At 47.8% G+C, this 21,130-nt stretch overlaps 1 protein-coding gene across 1 annotated transcript in view; it reads right to left on the bottom strand.

The window, feature by feature from the left end:
• The window catches only part of SMPD3 (sphingomyelin phosphodiesterase 3), an 81,590-nt gene extending 79,307 nt beyond the window's left edge, over window positions 1-2,283 (bottom strand). The window contains exon 1 of the mRNA XM_073796353.1: window positions 1,821-2,283. The gene's annotated coding sequence lies outside the window, so the exon portion shown is untranslated. The remainder of the gene's footprint in view (window positions 1-1,820) is intronic.
• Window positions 2,284-21,130: the final 18,847 nt, after the last annotated feature.

The following is a 21,130-nucleotide window of genomic DNA, read 5'->3' as shown; positions in this document are numbered from 1 at the left end:
CAAGGCCAGCAGTAATTGATTCTTTTCACACACATCCGGCCAGATGCACAAGGGACACACACATGAACACTGGAGCACCCATTGGCACCTCACCCGGGCATACACATTCACACTCACACTCTGACCCGCACCCTCACCCATGTAAACACACTGTGACACATACAAATACACTCGAATCCTGGAACCAAATTTGACCTAACACGGCTGATGGAGCAGGGTTGGGGGGTCCAGGCAGGATGCCCTTACGGCCCCTGGCCCACTCATGCCTCCTAAACCCTGGACCCCTCCTCGAGAGGCGGAGCCCCTGGCTTGTCCACGTTCTCGTGGTCACAGGTCTTGGAACGCCGCACAGAAGGGACCCTGGCTACCATCGCACACACGGCATCCTGGGTGCTGGACCGGCGAGGGTGGTGGTGTGCAGGGAAGAAGGGTGTGGGGCATAGTGCCCTGCCCGGCGCAGCCGCCTCCTCCCTTGGGATTTTCCATCCCGACTCGCGCGGGCCCGCGAGGAGCGAGCGCGCTTTGTCTCCCGCCTGGTTTCTGGCACGTTTCCGCAGAAGCTCCCCGCGCCGCGCCCGAAGCCTCCCCCACCCCCCACTCCCCTGGCCGCGCCCCCCGCCCAGCCAGTGGCGCAGGCCCGCCAGTGCGGCGTCCGCGGCTTTGTCCTCTCGCGGATGCCGGGGCCACGCGCGAAAGCCCTGCGCCCGGAGCGGCCGCCGCATAGCCAGGACACAGGTCTCGGCAGCGGGGTCTGAGGCGCACCCCGCGCCGAGCAGAATAGCCCGAGGGTCTATGGGCGCGGGGGGCGTCTGCTTGGAGCTCCAGGGCGCTTCAGAGGGGGACTAGGCCTGTCCCGCCCAGCATGTGCCCATCCAGGTCTGGCTCCCCTCTGCGGTTCAGCAGCCAGGGTCTCCGGGGTGGGGCGGGGCGGGGAGGGGAGGGTCGTCTCGACTTAGGGTCCCTGGCCTGGATCCAGTTAGAGGGCCAAGTCGATAAGGCCCGGGAGCGGAGAGGTCGGGAGGGGTTCTTCAATCCCTTTTACTTTTCCCCATCGCACACCCCACACCCAGGCCACCCCGACCTTAGGCACAGGGCCCAGATCGCAGAGGACCCGGAGAATCCGTCAGGGCTCTCCTGTACCGGCGACTCCTAACAGGGTGGGGAGGGGTCTCCCGGCCTTTGCCCCTCACATCCCATTCCCCCTACCCCCCCATAACCTAGGCGGGTCCAGCTGGGAGGGGAAAGAGTCGTCTGGCTCCATCTTCATCCCGTCCCCCCTTTTCACAAAACCCTAGGCTTCGGGAGAGGGGTGGGTACGAGGAAGGGTCTTCCTGACATCCCCAAACAGCCCTTCCTCAGGAGGGTCTGAGCGGAGGAGGAGGAATACCGCGGTTTCATCCATCACATCCAGACCCTCTTTGTAAGCTCAAGCAGCCGAGGTGTGGGGAAGGGTCCTCCTGACTCCGATTCTTTCATCCCGGAACACTCCCTGCCATCCTCAATAATCCAAGCAGCCTCGACTTCAGGCACAGGCGGAGGGAGGCTCCAAGCTCTCAACGCCCTCTCAAGAGAGATGGTGGGGTAGGTCCCCAGCCCTCGCCCCTCACGCTTAAGAGCCTCCTCCACCATAAGACAAAAACTAACCAAAGCTGCTCCGACCTCAGGTGCCGGGGCCACAGGGAGGCACACGAGGGGTCAGTCAGCAGCTCTCCGGGACAGATGGTCTTGAGGGCGGTGAGGTCCCATCAACTCCCCAGGCCCTCTAACGCCTCAATTCATTCCTTCCTCAATAAAACAAAAGCGAATCCAGCAGCACCGACCTCAGAGATGCGGAAGGGCGGTCGGCGCCCGGCAGCGCATCCAGCTCCTCCGGGCTCCTCACGGCTTCGGCTTCCAGGCGGAGGGCTCTCGACGCGGGGCGGCGGCGGCGGCGGCAGAGAAGGCTGAGACCGCTCCTCTTCGCTCCGGAGCCTCCCTCGGACTCAGCACCTGGAGCGGCGAACAGCTCCGCGCCTCATTCCGCTGACCCCGCCTCCTCCGTGCCTCCGTAGCCAATAGAGACCCGAGCCCCGCCCAGGGGTCGCCCATTGTGGGGGCACATCTCCCCTCCCTTCGGCCCCGCCCGCGGGTTCTTCTGTCTCTCTTGCTAGACCAAATCCCCGAGAGCCCGCCGGTGTTTTCGTACAGCCTTCTGGAACTTGTAGTCCTTTAAGGACGCGGAGTGGGCTCATGTCTCGGGCAGATAATGAGAGATAGACTGCATTTCCCAGGGTGCATTGACAAAACAGAGGCGCTGAGGAGGGCGGGAGGACTGTTTCTATAGCAAAGGCGACTGGTTGGGGACGGCTGACGGAGTAATGGGGCAGGCCGCCGGACCCTCGAAGGATTGTGCGTGACTTCGGGCAGCCTCCTTTGGGAGGCCGTTTCCATTCTCTTTTCACCTCGGTCCCCACCCCGGGACTCTGGGCCTCAGTTTTCTTATCTGGAAAGAAGGGCGTGGAGTCGTCTCCCCGCCCACACTCCGCGGTGTTAGGGCAAACCGAGGGCGAGCTGCCCAGCAAAGGTGAGAGAGGATGGAGACCTTCGGCTTGAGAGTGGAAGGGGCGCATTCTGAACTTTACCCCTTTGTTTTTGCTTCTGTCTTGTCATAGAGGAGCGCTTTGTTTTTGGTCATTTTCCTTGGGCCATCAAGGCCTTCTCATCCCGGATTCTGGCCTCCTTCACGCCACGCCCCGTACCGCAGCGTCTCCCACAGCGTAGCCAGAGGGCGCTTCTGCTTAAAACCCTTCACCAGTCTTCCCATTGCCTCCGGAATTAAACCCACATTCCTCAGTGTCAATCTACAGGCCCTTCAGGATCTGGACTCCACCTTCTTGCAACACTCTGAACTTCTCTGGAAGCTGGGAAGCCCTAAGCAATTGTTCTCTCACGTGGGTCCCTCCACCCTGCACTCAGCTAATGCCTCACACTCTTCAAGCCCCAGCCTAGACGCTGCCTCCTCAGTGAAGCCTTCCCAGATGCCCGGCTCCATATGAGGTACCTCACCTTGTGTTTGAGCAGCACCCTCTACTTCCCCCATTCTACTTATGTATTTGAGTATCTGTCTTCCATATTAGATTATAAGATCCACAGAGCAGGGACCGTGTCTATATTATTCACACTTACAGTCCAGTGCCTGTAGTGTCTGTTGCATGGTAGGTAGTCAGTAGATATTTGTTGAATTGAAAATGAATGTATTGTAATTGAATTTCGCATGATCTTGATCTCCTGTGGTTAGGCATTTCCCATTGCTGAAAGTCTTCAACTAGAGGGATACCACCGCCTTGAAGAAATGTTTATGTTATTCAAACAATGGATTGAAATTTTGCCTGAGTGCTTTGAGGGCCTTTCCAGTCCTGTGACGCAAGGGAGTGATAGATTCATGTCTATCATTCCTTGGAAGTTCTGTCAGTTCTCCCCTAAATGTCATCAGTTCTTCATGTTCCTCTATTTCTAGCTGTTGGCCCTTCTTCTTTCTGTGCCTAAACACCCTACCTCCCACTCCCTTTCTGGGAAAGATCTTTTGCTCCTGTCAGTTATGGAGTAAAGGCAGTCTGAGATCCCTGCCCTTCTTTCAGCCCTCTGCTCAGCATCATAGGGCCCTGGTGGTGATATCCCACCTTGCTAGGTAGCATCTTTTCTGATTCTTTTTCCACTCAGGGCCCTGGTGTTGGCCAGATGGTCCAGTTAATCCCACACATGCTTCATATGTCACCACATCCAGACATTCTGGATATATCTTAGCTAAAGCATTCTTGGGAGAATGCCTTAATAAATGGGAATAGTTAATTTGTGGCCAAAGAAGTAACCAGGGAGGCTATTACCCTGAACCTGATTCAGACCAAAAAGACAGAGCCTGAGAAAGCAACCCTGCCATCCTTGCGCTGATGATATCCAGGGAGGGAAGGCTAGAATGGGGGAAGGAGTCAAATGGATTGCACTTAGGAAAGAACTAACAGGACTTCTAACTAACAGGCAGAGGGGCTTTGATCCTGGCTAAACCATAAGGAAAGACCTTTGGAGCTAGGCGGACAGATAGTGGGGGGGCTCATTACTGAAGATGAGAAAACTGTAGGAGGTAGGAGGAAATGGGGTTTGTGCTGACACAGAGTGCCTAATTTTGTGGATGCAGTGAGAGCAGAGGTTGTTGGAAAAGTGGGAAGGGGAGGACTACACCACAGGGTGGACACCAGCACAGCATCGGCAGAGTATCAGCAGAGGGCTACCAAAGAAGACCGCCTGGAGCAACAGTTGAAACTCTAGAGGTCAGTTTAGCCCTTCAGGAGTAGTGCTAGTTTTCAGGAAATTGTTATAACTAGGGTACAAGTCAGGGTTCCACGATTCTCCCAGAAAGCAGGGACTAAAATAGTATCGGCCCAGCCAAGCAGATTCAGAAACCTGGATTCTAATTCTGACTTTGCCTCTGATTAGAGGTATGACCCTGGGCTGGACCTGTTTCTTCAGTTGTAAAATGCTATTTATTGGTGGTAGGGATCAGGTAATAAGGTGGAGGTGGGGGAATTCAAGCCCACTTACTAGCTGTGGGACCTTGTACACACTACCTTCTCAGATCTACAGTTTGCTAATTTGACAGTGTTGTAATGGAGAAGTGAGATGCCTTATGTAAAGCACTTCATAAATATTAAGCACTTAATGAATGTTTGTCTGTTTCCACATTCTTCATCTTGGATTATCAGTAGTTGGTTTGATTGTGAACAAATAGGCAGGAGGTAATGTCCTGGGCAATCTGGGTTCAAATCCCCATTCTCTCTCTTATTAGTTGTATGATTTTGGTCGGGCATATACTCAATATATTTGTTTTGTCTTTTTTAAGGAGTGGTTTGAGAGCAGAGAATTGTGAGAGAAAGGAATTCTAGATGCTTATAAGCTAGAGTTGCAAAGGATTCCAGGGGAACACTGAGCTAGCCTGCTCCCTTGTCAGAGAGAAGAAAGGTCTCAGTGAAGTTCCATAGGTCTTCTAATTCATTAACAAGGGGATTAACCAGAATGCTGAATCTCAGACACGGGGCTGGAGTGATTAATCAGGGGTGGCTCCTCTCAGTATATCAGGCTGAGAAATATAACTTTATTCTAATGATAATGAAGGTTTTTGAGAAGATGTGCATTTTGAAAAGGTCTAGGGCTTGTGTGGAAAATGACCAGGAGAACATGAGGCTTAGATGTAGGTTGCAAGCTGCTGCAGTGATCAAGCACGGCATCAATGAAGATGGAAAAAAGGGGTAGATCTGAGATGTATTAAGGAGGTAAATATTCAGGGAATTCCCCGGCAGTCCAGTGGTTAGGATTCAATGCTTTCACTGCCATGGGCCTGGGTTCAATCCTGGTCAGAGAACTAAGATCCCATAAGACGCGCAATGTGGCCAAAAAAAAAAAAAAAAAAAGAAATATCAAGAGGACTTTGTGAGTGATGAGCTGAGGGTGTGGCAGAAAGTGGTGAGTCAAGGGTGAGGCCCAGGTGTCTGCCTTGGGTAACTAGGTGAATGCATGGTGGTGCTTTCCGCTGAGGTACGGAATAGTAAAGGAGTAGGTTTAGGCAGGAAGAGGAGGAGGTGAGTTTGAGGTGAGTGGGACATCAGGTGAGAGGTCCATTAGGTGATTCGGAGCTTATCTTGGGAGAATGCCTTAATATATGGGAGTAACTAATTCATGGCCAAAGAAGAAGCAATCAGGGAGACTATTACCCTGAACCTAATTCAAATAAAAAAGACAGAGCCTGAGAGCCTGTCATCCTTGAGAGATCTGATCTGGAGAAAGAACCTTAAGTTATCAAGTTCTTAATATATACATCATAACTGAAGCCATGGAAGTGAATGAAATCCTTCAGTAGAGAGGGTGAAAGAGAAGACCAAAATCCCTTGGGAAATGCCAACATTTAAGGGACAAATAGAGGAAGAGGAGCCCAGAAGTAAAGGTGAGAACAGAGAGATAGGAAGAAAACCAAAGAATGGTGTGCCACAGAAGCCAAATGGAGGAAGTGAAGTGACGTGCTGTAGAACAGTCTAGTAAGCCAAAGTCTGAACAACTGAACCCCAGATTTAGCAACACAGAGGTCACTGGCAATCTTGGAGAGAGTAGTTTCAATGGAGCAGCAGGGGCAGCAGTCTGAGTGTGTGAGAAGTGGATGTAGATAACTCTTGTTAGTGGTTTTGAAGGGGAGGAGAGAAAACGAGAAAGGATGTAGAGTTAGGAGACAGTTTTAAGTTGGGAGAGATTAGGACATTTAAAAATGCTCATGGGGAAAAGCCAGTATATGGACGGTTGAGGTTACAGGGAAGAGAAGGGTTGAAGGATGAAGTGAGGTCAGCAAGAGGATGGGAGGTGGTGGGGTTCAGAGTGAGCCTCAGGTGGGAGAAGGGAAAGGAAGGAGTTGGAGACGCAGGTAGGTCAGCAGTTTGGTAAGTAGGTAGTTGGGAGGTGGGCTCAGGAAATGGAGGGAATTCACACCTGATAGCCATTACTTGTGATGGGAGGCAAGGATATCTACTCAGTGTGAGGAAATGGGATGGGGTGGGAAGCTTGGAGAAAGAGCAAAATGTTCAAGATGGCTGCTACGGAAAAGAGGAGGGAAAGCTAATAGCAACCCACAGAGACTGCAGGGCGGTGGTAAGGGACTGCTGAGGCTGGAGGCCATGGGTTTGTGGGGGCACTAATCTATGAGGTATGGGCTTTCTTCAGCATCCCATCAGCCCTGAGATAGGCATGGAGAAGGCTACTGGTGAGGCTGATCCAGGGCTGGGCTTTGCTGGACAAGGGAGACAGTTCTTTAAGGAAGTTGAAGATGCTGGCAAGAGAGGTGGAAGAGGTAGTCCACCAAGAGGAAGGAGGGGAAGCCAGATTGGAGGGGTGGGGTTCTCAGTGGAGTGAGAGAATAGATGTGATGGGTGGGAGAGAAGAGCAGGGAGGGCAGGCATGTTGGTCAGAGGTAGAGGAGCTATGGGCAGGGGCAAAGTGGCTGGATTGGACAGAGGAGATCATGGGTTTGAAAGGCAAATTTGTTGGATGGGTCATTGGCAAGTCTTCCAGGAGGATGACTGCTTTGAAGGAGAGAGGAAGTCTGGTAGCCCTTTGCCAAACTGTACATTGAGTGAGAAGTTAACAGGTGATAGCCAGGAGGAGGGTTAGGGTGCAGAGCACTCTGGCATGAGTGTCACAGTAATCAAGATGTTGGGAGCTAAGAAGGAGCCCTCTCACCCAGGGCATGATGGATAAGAAGGAAGAGAAGCAATAAGCTTTCTCATATATTTTCACAGAAGTATCATCTCAACATCATCTACACATGATCAGTTTTATATACACCTAAAAGGCAGAGTGTCTAGGAATAAAATTAACCAAACCAAAAAAAAACAATTCCAGGTTTCATGATGAAGTTTTATCAACCAAGTTCAATGGTAGTGATTCCTGCATTTATATTTTGGTATAGTTTGTAGTTTTAAGTACGTGCATATCAACTAGAAAACGTGTTTAACAATTTTGCAAATTTCGTTTCTTAGCAACTATTTGTTTTCTCAGTTTAGAACATAAATTAGAGAACTTGTGTTGACTTTGTTTTTCAAATGTAGAGTTTAGAGCTTAATTCACGCGTTTGAAATGACATGAATTTGAAATGTAGCCATTTTCCTTTCTGCATCCTTGAAAAGGATTACAAGGATTTTATTAGTCTTTCAGATAATCTTTCTGGCACATACAGACTTGCCACAAGGGTCGCCTATCAGTAATGTTGGATTGTGAGTGATGCTGCAGAAGTGTTGTGTATGAGATATTTAAGACGAGTCAAATAAGCAGCCAACTTTAGGGTTTCCCAAACAGCAGCTCAGTTTATAATTAAGGGACTTGGTATAGAATATGGGCTTCCCTGGTGGCACAGTGGTTGAGAGTCCGCCTGCCGATGCAGGGGACACGGGTTCGTGCCCCGGTCCGGGAAAGATCCCACATGCCACGGAGCGGCTGGGCCCGTGAGCCATGGTCGCTGAGCCTGCGCGTCCGGAGCCCGTGCTCTGCAACGGGGGAGGCCACAATAGTGAGAGGCCCGCGTACCGCAAAAAAAAAAAAAAAAAAAAAAAAAGAATATGAAATGTGCATCTAAATGTTAGTTGAGCAAAATTACCTCTGTAATCTCTAAAGAAAAAAGGACAGGGCTTCCCTGGTGGCGCAGTGGTTGGGAGTCCGCCTGCTGATGCAGGGGACGCAGGTTCGTTCCTGGTGTGGGAGGATCCCACGTGCCGCGGAGCGGCTGGGCCCGTGAGCCATGGCCGCTGGGCCTGCGCATACGGAGCCTGTGCTCCGCAACGGGAGAGGCCACAGCAGTTAGAGGCCCACATACCGCCAAAAAAAAAAAGAAAAAAAAGGACAAAATCAGTTAATTGCTCTGGATAATCTCTGTCTTTTTTTTTTTTTTTAAACAGTGTTATTTAAAAATACTTTTGTATGGGGGTAATTCCCTGGCAGTCCAGTGGTTAGGACTCGGTGCTTTCACTGGGTTCAATCCCTGGCCTGGGAACTAAGATCCTGCGCAGCGTGGCCAAAAAAAAAAAAAACCAAAAACTTCTGTATTGTTGATATGTTGATATGTCTTTGTAATCTTGAAACAGACCTGCTATTCCAGCCCCTTAAAGCAGGGAGTGCTCAGAAAATATTTTGTGAATCAACTCATTAATGTTATGATAATCTGTCCATTGTTTAAAATTCTTCCTTTCATCTTAAACTTTCATAAAATATTCTTATAAAAGGAGTGATTCCTTTTAAACATAAGTCAGATCATGTCACACCTCTGTAAAAATGCCTCCAGTGGCTTCTTTGTCTCTTTGAGCGCAAGCCTTTCAGTCTTTATGATGGCTTGCAGGGCCATATACACTCTGACTCCTGTAGCTTCTCTGCCTCATCTCCCAGGCTCCTGCTGCTCAGCTCATTGACCTCCATGTTATTCCTTGATTGCATCAAGTACACTTTGGCCTCAGGGCCTTTGCACTTGCTGTTCCCTCTGCTTGAAAGATCTTCCCTAGATATCCTCACGGACATCCCATATAAAATGGCAGCCTTTCCTCTCCTGGCACTCTCTATCCCCGCTTCCTGCTTTTTTTCTCCGATAGCACTTACTACCACCTGACATATTATACATTGTTTTACTTATCCGTTTATTGTCTGTCTCTTCCCCACTCTCACTCCTCCATTAACCCACTAGAATGAACTCTCCTTTAGGGTAGAGACTGTGTCTATTTTGTTTACTGCTCTACTCACAGCACATGGCGCAGCACCTGGTACATAACAGGTACTCAGAAAAACATGGTGAATGAATAAGAATAATATTATCATCCCTAGTACATGATCCTAACATCTATTTTTATTTTTCCATGTAGTCCACCTGTAGGACACATGTATTTAATACTTCATATTCTGGAAATCATAGATTAAGTATAATTTTGAGTTCTGCTTGTTTTTTTCAACATGTAATAAGCATTTTCCCTTGCTAAGATTGAATTCTTTTCTCAATTGTTCATTCTCTCATTCATTCAACAAATAGCTAATGAGGCTTTTCTATGTTCCAGACAGTGCTGGGACTACAGTAGTAAATAGGATGCAGGACTTGCCCTCGAGGAACAGAGATTCTTTATAAACACCATCTGTAATGATTGCCTAATATTCCATCAAACACTATACTATACTTAACCGCTCTCCTATTTGAGACTTTTTGTTTATTATTAATAATGATGTAATGAATATCTCCAAATATATACCAATTACCCTTTACAAATTATTCTTTAAGGTAGATTCCTGAGTGAACAGTTATTGGGGTAAAGGATTAAATATGCTTTTGGTTTCTTTAAGATTTTTTTTTTTTGATGTGGACCATTTTTAAAGTCTTTATTGAATTTGTTACAATATTGCTTCTGCTTTATGTTTTGGTTTCTTGGCCCTGGGGTATGTGGGGTCTTAGTTCCCTAACCAGGGATCGAACCTGCACCCCCTGCATTGGAAGGCGAAGTCTTAACCACTGGAGCGCCAGGGAAGTCCTGCTGTTGGTATTTTGATACCATCTGCCACATTGATTTCAAAAAGTGGTGGTACCCATTTTACCCAACCGCCAGTACGAATGTTCCAGCTTTATCACAACCTCTCCAGTACTGGACATTACTTTTCAGTTTTGACTCATGTAACATATAAAATGACCTTTCCTTTTATTTTTGCATATAATTGATGTCTAGTAAGAGTGCATATTTTTGGTTTTCTTCTTTTGTCATTGTTTAGTTCAGTGGGTCCCTAGGAGGCTCTTGGAGGGTGATTGTAGATTGTGCCCAATGTTTACACACATTGTTGGCTTATAGTATCTTAGAGTTGGAAGGGACTGTATTCATCATCCAGTTCAACTAAAATTTCTGATAGATGGCTTTCCAGCCTCTGTTTGTATACCCCTGGCAATGGGGACCTCACCACCTCACAAGGAAACCTGTCTTGTTTTTGCCCTGTTCTACAGGTGTTGACCTGGCATGCAGTCCCTGTGGCTCCTGTGTGGCCCCATTTCTGCCCTCTGAAGCAACAGAGTCCACGCACCAGATGTTACAAAACCTCCCTACCTTGGCTGCCCATCTCTGCAAATATGTGACCAGACTAGAGTGGTCAACCCCAGGTAAGTCTGGCAGGCCCAGAGGCCAAGACGCTGTCCCACTCACAAGTCTGCAGTGGCTGTGTCAGCAACCTCTTTAGCTGGGTTCATATGAACCTCAAGGTCAGCTGAGATTCTAAGACCTTCTTTACATGACCTGAAGCCAAAACTAGTTCCTCTTATCCCACGCTTCTGCAGTTGATGTTTTTTTTTTTTTTAGATGTTGGGGGTAGGAGTTTATTAATTAATTAATTAATTTTTGCTGTGTTGCATCTTCGTTTCTGTGCGAGGGCTTTCTCTAGTTGCGGCAAGCGGGGGCCACTCTTCATCGCTGTGCGTGGGCCCCTCACTATCGCGGCCTTTCTTGTTGCAGAGCACAGGCTCCAGATGCGCAGGCTCAGTAGTTGTGGCTCACGAGCCCAGTTGCTCCGCGGCATGTGGGATCCTCCCAGACCAGAGCTCAAACCCGCGTCCCCTGTATTAGCAGGCAGGCTCTCAACCACTGAGCCACCAGGGAAGCCCCTGCAGTTGACCTTTTTAAACCTGAAAGCAAGACTTTTCTTTTCTCCCTGTTTTATTTCAATGTGTTGGTAGAGAAGCTGCCCTGGTCGACTCCTGCCATCTAAAATGGGGATAATGAGAGTCATTCTGACAACTTCATGTGTTGGTGTGATGATTGAATGAGTTGCAGAGTTGGACATTTTTCACTCATTTTGGTTGCCTGGCAGCTGAGCCTCCTTCCTGTGCTTGAGGAATTCCGCGCATCATGAGGTGGAGCCATTTTCCTTTGCAGCTAAGGCCTGGGCATCGGCCTCAGGCTCAGGCTTCTCCAGTCAGACAAGCCCCCCATCCCCATGCCACCCCTCACCAGTTTTGAATTGGAAGCCAGTGGCAGCAAAGGAGCAGAGTCTGCTTTACAACCCTTTTAGTGACTTGATGGGTGCAATCTCAGTTTCCAGTGACAGCAGTTTTACGGGCACCATCGAGCATAAGGGTGTCTGTGGTGTAGGTAGCAGGGACAGTATGCTAGACTCTGTAGTCATGATGATGTCTCCTTAAACCATTGCTGAGTTAGGGTTTGGGGCATTGTTCGTGACTCTGTCCTTCCAAGTCTGAGTCTCAACTCTCCTGGAGATTTTGTGAGCTATATAAGGTTATGAAAAGTGCATTGAAAAATGCTAAGCACCACACATATACAAGATATTATTGTTTGGGATTTTGATACTTAAGTAGTGGACATGAGGGGAATGGGGGGAGGTTCGCCTGAGCTCTTTACCTGCTGAGAATTCAGACAGGTTTAGACATGCCTGGAAAGCTGGCTGGTGGGAGGGTGTGATGGCAGGAACTTGTGGGCTAGACACTGGCTCAACAATTAAAGGCTGACCGCCTTTAATTCCAAGGCCGTTGGAATGGAGATGGCAGTTGCCAGAGGGCCTGCTGGGCATACACAAGGGGACTGGCTACTTGCCTTCTCCTACCCTTGGGCCATTACCAAAAGCCAGGGCCAGGAGGTGGGGCTAGGCTATAACGCAGGTCACCTGTGGCTGTGCAGTTGCCCCTGGGGTATCCTCACTGGGGTGCAAGAGGAAACCTGTCTGAATATGCCCCCCACCTGGAACCACAGGAGGGTTTATGAGTAGGTTGGAATTCCATCTTGGGCTGCCTTCAGGCTGCCGTTTGTCCCACTGGGCTGTGGCTTGGAGCTCTCCAGCCCTGCCTGGCTGTGCCTCTAGAGTCCTGCGTCACAGGCTGCCATCTGAGTCCATCAGCCCTGGATGACCCAGAGTGGGACTGAGGCTAGCACTGCTGCTGTGGTCATTAATGGGCCCTTAGGAGCTTTGTGATGTTGAGTACAGCCTCTCTGGGGACTTCCTATTTTGAACCCCAGATCACTCCCAAATCAGCCTGGCTCGATGTGTATATGTGGGGTTGGTGCTTCTGCCTTAGGGCATTCCCTGAACGCTGAACACTATTACTGGCCTGATCCCTGCCTTTGCCCAGTACCCTGGTGCACCTCCAGGGAGGACCGAGGTCTTGATGTGTCCAAATCAGCCAGAGGTCATGTATTGGGCCTGGACCATGGTCCTGCCTTTCAATGTCTAAGTTACTTTGTGTCAGGTAGTACCCTGGCACTTTACATGCTTCCTCTTATTAAATCTTCACCACAATTCCATGAACTAAGTACCATTATAATTCCCATTTTACAGATAAGGAAACTGAGACCCATAGAGGTTATGGGACTAGCTCAAGGTCAAACAGTCAGTAAGTAGCAGAGCTGAGCTTGTCATTCACCAGCAGAGCCTGAGAATTGCCTTTCCTTCAGCCCATTCCACTGTGGGGCAGCTCTGTCTGTTGAAGTGTTTTCTCTTACATGGAGCTAAAATTTTCTCCCTAAGTCAGTCTTATTCCTGTTTCTGCTTATCCCAGTGGCCCACTGTGGCAGCTCCTGGTCTCCCAGTGTTCTGGCTCAGTTCTCTACTCCATTCATGGTTGGGGTACTTCATCTTCTTCCTCTGGGAATATCTGAACCATTTTGTATCAGCTAAGTCCTTAGGACAATCACTGCAGGAAGATCATGGCTGGGTAGCTCTCTAATTCTCTAGTTACCTTGACTCTAAAGGTACTAGGATCCAGTCTGTCCCACTCCTGAATGGGTTGTGTCAAGAAATAGTCAACCTAGCCACTGGCTGTAGAAGGGACTTGGGAGAAAGTTCTCCTTCACTGAGAAAAATGTCAGAAAAACAGTCAAAACAGTAGAAACAGTATTAATACTATGCTAAGGTTTTTGTTGCTTCTGTCTCCCTGACTGGAATACAGACTTCCTGAGGGCAGGGATTTTTGCTAGTTTTGTTTACTGCTGTATCCCCAGTGCCTAGAATTGTGCCTGGAACACAGTGAATATACAAATATTTGTTGAACGAATGACTACTACAGTTCCACATCCAGTGTCACCTCCTTAGGTTACTAAGTTGTTTTGGAGAATAATGTGATCTCCCCAGCCCATGGCTTTGCATTACCTCACCAGTAGTTTTTCTGATTTTGTTGTGATTTTGATTCATAACCATATGTAAAGTACATTTGATAAATAATCCTGCCTCAAAAACAATTTCCTTTGATCTGGTAAACCTAAGTATAAACTGGAATTTGGTTCAGCTTGGAGAAGAGCAAGGAGGAGTTACCGGATTTCTAGTCTCCTCTATGGAAAAACATTCTGTGACTTTCTGCTTTGAATTTTGAGCTTGAATTCAGAATGTAAATCTACCAGGAAACAACTAAGTGAGAGGAATGTTAGTCTCTACATTTTCTTCTCATTCTCTGTACACAAAAAATACATCTCATTGTTGAAAATGAGAAAATACAGGTAAGCAAAGTGATGAAATTAGAAACCACTTATATTCTCACCATTCAGAGATGGTTATGGCTATTATTTTTCTGTTTATATCGAATATGAAATTAGCTGACATCTGACATGGTGATTGATTCAGTGAAGGAGCTACATTTTTATGAAGAAGAAGAAGGTGAACGTGGGAGATCTGGTTTCCAGCCCAGGTCGACCTGTGCTAAGAGGAGCCCACAGATCTGAGTCCAGCAAGGCACAGGGAGCAAAGATAAATGGATGGAGTCACCTCCAGTTTACATCCCAGAATCTGACCTTGGAGGGTGACCCTAGAAGTGCAGGAGGCTAGACTGGGAAGTAAGTGAGAAAAACAACTTTGTTTTTTTTGCTGTACGCGGGCTTTTCACTGTTGCGGCCTCTCCCGTTGCGGAGCACAGGCTCCGGATGCGCAGGCTCAGTGGCCATGGCTCACGGGCCCAGCCGCTCCGCGGCATGTGGGATCTTCCTGGCCCAGGGCACGAACCCATGTCCCCTGCATCGGCAGGCGGACTCTCAACCACTGCGCCACCAGAGAAGCCCAGGAAAACAACTTTGACCTGGCTGAACATCCCGGATTTGACATACAGCAAATTTCATGATATTTTCCTAGAAATGGGATGTTTTCCAAAGATACTGAAGAACTGAAGTTGAGATAATCTTGGAAGAGTTGGCCCAAGGATGACTCTCAGAAAGACAGGCTGTGTAAGCAAGGCTCTGGGAACTGTGAACACAGTGAGGGCTTACGGTGTAATTGGCTGGTTTTCTCTGGACCTGTTCTTTTCCACCCTGATTTTCTAGGGAGGGACCACGTCACTTCTGGTTCATGACTCACTGCAGGAAAATGTGAAGATCTGTGTGACCTGGACCTGAGGTCAAGTTCTTGGGCAACTTAGCACCTTCAAGCTGCCCTATATGGGATTCCTAGGAAGCCTGGGGCATGGGCCAAATAACTCACATTTTTCTTTAAAGTTAATGCAAATTTTGCATTCTTCTCCCTGATATTTGTCTTAATATTAAAGTAATATTTTTAAAAATCTTTAAGTGCAGTTGATATTCTAGGGTGCTAGGCACACAGGCACTTTGTGTAAATGTTTCTTGAATGAATGAATGTTGCTCACTCCCGTCTCTGGGATGCTTTTGCTCAGGCTGTGGCAAGTCTGGAAAAGCAATGATGGGACCACTGGGCTGGGAGGTAAAGGATTTAATACTCATTGGGCACCACCTATATGCCAGGTGAATTGCCAGGTTTTTTCCCTACACAGCCTCAGTTTAGTCCTCATAATCCTACCAGGGTCCCTATTTTATAGGCAAGTAGTTGGAGAATCAGAGAAATGAGGTAACTTTCTCAAGGCCTGGAATGGGACAGGACCAAGATGAAAATCATGGTCTGTCTGGGCCTCTGCTCCCTCCATATACCACATGGCCCACTGAGGCCAGCTCACCCGTCAGTTTCTTAGAGACTGCATGGGGAATGCAGCCCACTGCTGTGTCCTGGGGGCATGGAAGAAACTCTACAAATCTATCTTCCTGTACTGAAGGCTGAAAGAACGGGGATCACAGAACTTGACTGTGGCAGGGGAAGGCAGCACCTCTGGGGGTCTGGAGCACATCATTTCATTCCTAAGCTGGCCAAGTTGGGGACCCTGGGATGCTCCATGAAGGAAAGGGCACACTTGCTATGTTATTTCAGGATAACAATCATTCAGGATGGTTGTTGGCTTTGTAGTTCATTTAATCTTTTGAACTTTGTTCCTAGTCTGTTATGGTTCAAGTTCAAGTTTCACTGTCTCCACTCAGCTATGAGTTGAGTGTCCCCAGCTGAGGGACCCACCATGGCTTTGTGGAACTCTCCAAAAGCACAAATTATAAGGTTATTGTAATTCCAGATTATTCACAGATGTCTGGGGGTGGTTGTTAACATGATTATTCAGTGAGGGCATTGCAGTCCCTGAAGCGGACGTGGCTATTTCACCTTCCAAGAAGAGCCCACGATGTCTTTCTCCTCTTTAAGTTAGCGTCATGGCACCCTCAACTCTTACTTCCAAAACTCCTTCCCTAGGACACAAGGCAGGCAGGTGAGTGTGTGTGTGTGTTGGGGGGTGGGTGGATTGGGGACTTGAGCCTAGAGAGCTGGATTCCTTAAGCCATTTATAAGTAGTTGCAAAAGGTAAATATGGTATAAACCCACAATATACAGGCTTAGAGAAGGAGCTGGAAGACTTGTTCCTGGGTGTTAACTAGCAGTGGTGTCTGGGAGGGAGTCCACACATCCTTCAGTTCTTTTACCTGCCTACTTTTTTTACCTTTTCTGATGTGAACATGCATTGCTTTTCTAATAAGAAAAAAGAGAACTATAAACAAGTCCTATTGTTGGATATTTAGGTAATTCTGATTTTTTATGAGTATAAACAGTGCAGAGCAGGAATAATTGCCTGAAAATGAGTTAAAAATTGTAATGCGGGGGCTTCCCTGGTGGTGCAGTGGTTAAGTATCCGCCTGCCAGTACAGGGGACATGGGTTTGACCCCTGGTCTGGGAAGATCCCATATGCTGCGGAGCAACTAAACCCATGCTCCACAACTGCTGAGCCTGCACTCTAAAGCCTGAGAGCCACAACTACTGAGCCCGTGTGACATAACTACTGAAGCCCGCATGCCCAGAGACCATGCTCCGCAACAAGAGGAGCCACCGTAACGAGAAGCCCGCGCACCGCAACAAAGAGTTGCCCCCGTTTGCCGCAACTGGAGAAAAGCCCGCGCACAGCAACGAAGACTCAATGCAGCCAAAAATAAATAATTTTTAAGAAAAATTGTAAAGCACAAAAAGACCACTTCTCTCAATTCTGAAAAGATGATAAAATTGCTTAAAGATGTTTAAGAGGATTTTAAAACTGCTGCAGTGGTCAGCAGCAGATCCCTATGCAAAAAGCAATGACGAGACATAGTAGTTTTCAACCCAGTCATTCTTTCAATAATGGTTCATCAGGTTGACCAAAATACCACATTTTAGAAACTTGTAAACTTCTCTTTTGAAGCACCTTCAGTACCAGTTACTGGCATGTGGGTGGGAAGTGAAGGCAAGAATCTCATCTGGTTGTTACCTCTGAGTTTGTGGAGTGGACCTGAGGCCCAGACTCATAGGCTGGCAAGGTCGTGTGCCCATAGAAGTCACTTGACCCTGGTGAGTGACCCAGAAGCAAGGTGGGGTGCAGATTGCTACTTCAGTGTTGAAAACATCAACTCCAGTCATTCAAGTGGCTTTTCTATTTAATGTCTTTTAAGTTACAACAACAGACTGTTGTCTCTTATGAAAAAGAAAACTGGAGAAGTCTCTTTTGTCTGCCAACCCCAGCTGTTCCCAGAGCTGCTGTGACCTAACTAGCACTCTCGGTGGCCTTAAGCCCCATGTCCAGCTGCACCCTCTCTGCCTTACCCCCGCCTGGAATCATCCAGCCTTCCATCTTCTCTGTGGGGCTTCAGAGCTGTCAAGCTCTACTGGGACAAAAGAAAATTAGCACCACCACAGAGATTAGCCCGTTTCCAACTCAGCCGGCTCTTTGCCAGTCCTTTTATTAATACCTGGTCAGACATTAATTTCATTCCCCATGGTGGCTGTTTCCTGCTTGTCCGACTCTCCTCAAATTGTCCACCCCACTGCCGTCTCTGTCTCCAGTGACCGCAAAGTCTGCTGCCCTGGGAGAGTGGAGTATATCAGGTTCTCAGCTCCTCACTTCCTTGCTTCTAACAGGATCCACATGACATTTCCAAGACCAACCTTCCTCCTAGGCTTTCCCTCCCACCCTCTCTTGCCTCTTCCAGGACCCAGTTCCATAAATTATCCTCTTTCTCTGATCCTCTAATCCTTCCCTGTTCTTTTCTTCACCCTACAAGCATAATTCTTTCCCATTCTAGAAAATCTTTACTTTCTCTTCCCTGGTACCTCCCACCCTGTCCTTTGAACAAACATCTTGAAAGTAGCCCACATTTTGTGCCTCCATTTCCTTGGCTTCTTTTATTCCCCACCAAGTCTGGATTCTACCCCCATCATTCTACCAATACTGCCCTTGCTGAGGCCACCGGTGGCTTTTAAATTGTCAAATTATTAATGATCTCTTTTCACCTGAACTGACCTACCTCTGTGATATGTGGTCAGTTTCTGTAATGCCTTCTTAAACTCATGATTTCATTGGCTTTTCTTGGCTCCTGATGCTTCCCAGCTGTTTCCTCTGACCTCCCGTCCTCTACCAATCCTTAACTACTGGTGTGCCCCCAGTTTTGTCCTTGACCCTGCTGCTCAGCCTTCCTGCCTCAACGTCTTCCCATGAGATTTTTAGTGAGAAGGGTTTTGGCTGTGGCCAGTGGCTGCCCAGCAGAGTACTTGCTGTAGAACCAGAAACTATTAGATCTCTTTGATCTCCAACACAGCACATCAACCTTGACCCAGAAGATTAAATTTCTAGTAGTGGAAATTCGGGCATTGCACCCTTGGTGGATTTGATGCAGCCAAGTCTTGTATGTGATTCTCACATTCACCATAGGGGGCCATCCCCTTCCTGCCCAGGACTCAACCAACCCCGGGGACACAGAGCATGGCTCATGAAGGCTATGCGCCCACAGGGCTGCTCCATGTTATGTTTCAGAGTCTTCCATGTTGACACATGTAGCTCTGATTCATTTGCCTTCATTACTCTAAAGCATTTCACTGCATGGATATACTACCATACCTGTTCTGCTGATGAACATTAAGATTGTTCCTAGTTTTCTGATATTTCCCACAATGTTGTGGTAACGCTCTCATACTTGTCTCCTTTGCGCACATGCTGAGTTTCTCTAGGGTGTGTGTGCATCTTGGACTTTACTAGTGAATGCCAAGTGGCTTTCCAAAGATTGTACAATGTACACTCCTGCCAGCATGAACAGTCCCCAACATTTTAAACCAAAGGTAAAGATGAAAGTGCCACCTGTCTCAGTCTTGGCAGTCCGTCCTCTCGCTTAAACCCTGCTCAGAGAAGTCCCCACGCTCCAGAGTGAGGCTGTTTCCAACTTTTGCAGGATTGGAAGTTTCTCCTCTATGAGTGCCTGCTGCCAGGGCCAGCTAAATAATATGTGGGAAGTGTTCAAAAAGCAGGAAAAACTTTTTTCTTTTTTCCACAGTTTCTCTCTCAACCTGTAACACTGTTTTTAATTTGTTATTTAATGTTGTGCTACCTCAGGCACAGGGGTTATTCACAGCTCAAGTGCAGCCCCTCATAGTGCCTGGGGCCCTGCCCCTTGACATGGGACACACACCCAACCATGACCCCTCCCGCGCCTGTGCCCAGACCTCTACCAGTGCAGGCATGGCCACTGGGTGGGAGCGGTGCGCAGGTGGTGGGGACCTGTCCCAGGGAGGCGTGACCTCAAGTGAATCAAGGCACTTAGCTCTTGGCACATGCTCTGTTGTCCCATCAGACTTCAACTGCAAAACACAAACTCAAAGACAAAATTATTAAGGATTTCGAGATGATGACCTCAGAGCATTAAATCTGGAGTGCAGAGCCCCGTTTCAACTGCACTGGTCACTCGCCCTTGAAGCCAGCCTGCCTGCCACACCCCTCAAACCCAGGTGCCCGAGGTCCCATCGCCTGCCCTGTTCTGGATTAGCGGAGGACCCAGTGTGAGTTTGTTGAGTTTTATTAGCATAGGCATCATGGTTTCTGTGAAAATGTCCCCCAGTTGTCAAGTTTGTGTCTGTTTGGAGTTTGCGTTCCTCTTTTTGTTCCTCAGTGGCTTCAGCCACTTGACCTGATTCTTCTTTTGGTTCTCTGTTTCTCAGTGGGGCAGTATGTTTGTTCACTACATTTGCAGACATGTCGCTTAGGCCCAGGTACGAAAATAATGTTTAAAACTATATGACGGGGGACTTCCTTGGTGGGACAGTGGTTAAGATTCCGCCTGCCAAGGCAGGGGACACAGGTTCGAGCCCTGGTCCAGGAAGATCCCACATGCCACGGAGCAACTAAGCCTGTGTGCTACAACTACTGAGCCCACGTGCCACAACTCCTGGGGGCCTAGAGCCCGTGCTCTGCAACAAGAGAAGCCACCACAGTGAGAACCCCGGGCACCGCAGTGAAGAGTAGCTCCCGCTCGCCACAACTAGAGAAAGCCTGCGCGCAGCAATGAAGACCCAACACAGCCAAAAATAAATTAATTAATTAATTTTTAAAAAAGAGACTTGCCTGGTGATGCAGTGGTTAAGAATCTGCCAATGCAGGGGACACAGGTTCGATCCCTGGTCCAGGAAGATCCCACATGCCATGGAGCAACTAAGCCTGTGCACCACAACTACTGAGCCTGTGCACTAAAGCCCGAGAGCCACAACTACTGAGCCCGTGTGCCACAACTACTGAAGCCTGCACGCCTAGAGCCCGTGATCCGCAACAAGAGAAGCCACTGCAATGAGAAGTCCGCGCACCGCAATGAAGAGTAGCTCCCGCTCGCCACAACTAGAGAAAGCCCGTGCATAGCAACAAAGACCCAACGCAGCCAAAAATAAATAAGTAAATTTTTTAAAAAACCCTATATGATGGAAAAGTATGGAAACTCTTTCTAGAGACTAAGTCAGCTACAGCTCTGTTTGGCTTATCCTATGTGTGGCTCCTCATCTAATCTAGTGAAATATAAAGTCAATGTGATAATCATCAGTGGAAGTAAGGCAATTTTGACTAACAACTACACTCCAACCCAAACAATAATAAGGCATGGTAAGAAATAGCATAAAAACTAGTTTTAAAATATTTCTGAACAAATTTGTTTTTAAAATTGTAAGATTTTATTTTCTCAACAAATGTTATTTACAATAGAAAAGTTAATTTCGTATTCCATTCAATATGAGTAGAAAGCACTGAAATTGGATTTGGATCAGAATGGAAAATTTGAAGAGAGTTCTGGGATTTCTCGAGGTTGGGCAGCTAAAGACTTCGTAGGAGAAATCCTTTTCGTGTGTGTTAATATTCTTGCTGTTTAAAAATAAGTATTTGCCTTCAAAAAGACATTTCTAAAAATAAATTTAGTTTCAGTTTTGTTTATTCTTCTCCTTTTTTAAAAAAAGTTGTTTGGA

This window comes from Tursiops truncatus, chromosome 19 (genome assembly GCF_011762595.2).
Source record: "Tursiops truncatus isolate mTurTru1 chromosome 19, mTurTru1.mat.Y, whole genome shotgun sequence".
Taxonomy (NCBI): domain Eukaryota; kingdom Metazoa; phylum Chordata; class Mammalia; order Artiodactyla; family Delphinidae; genus Tursiops; species Tursiops truncatus.
Note: the sequence above shows the minus strand (reverse complement) of the source record. Positions and strands in the feature narration are given on the sequence as shown.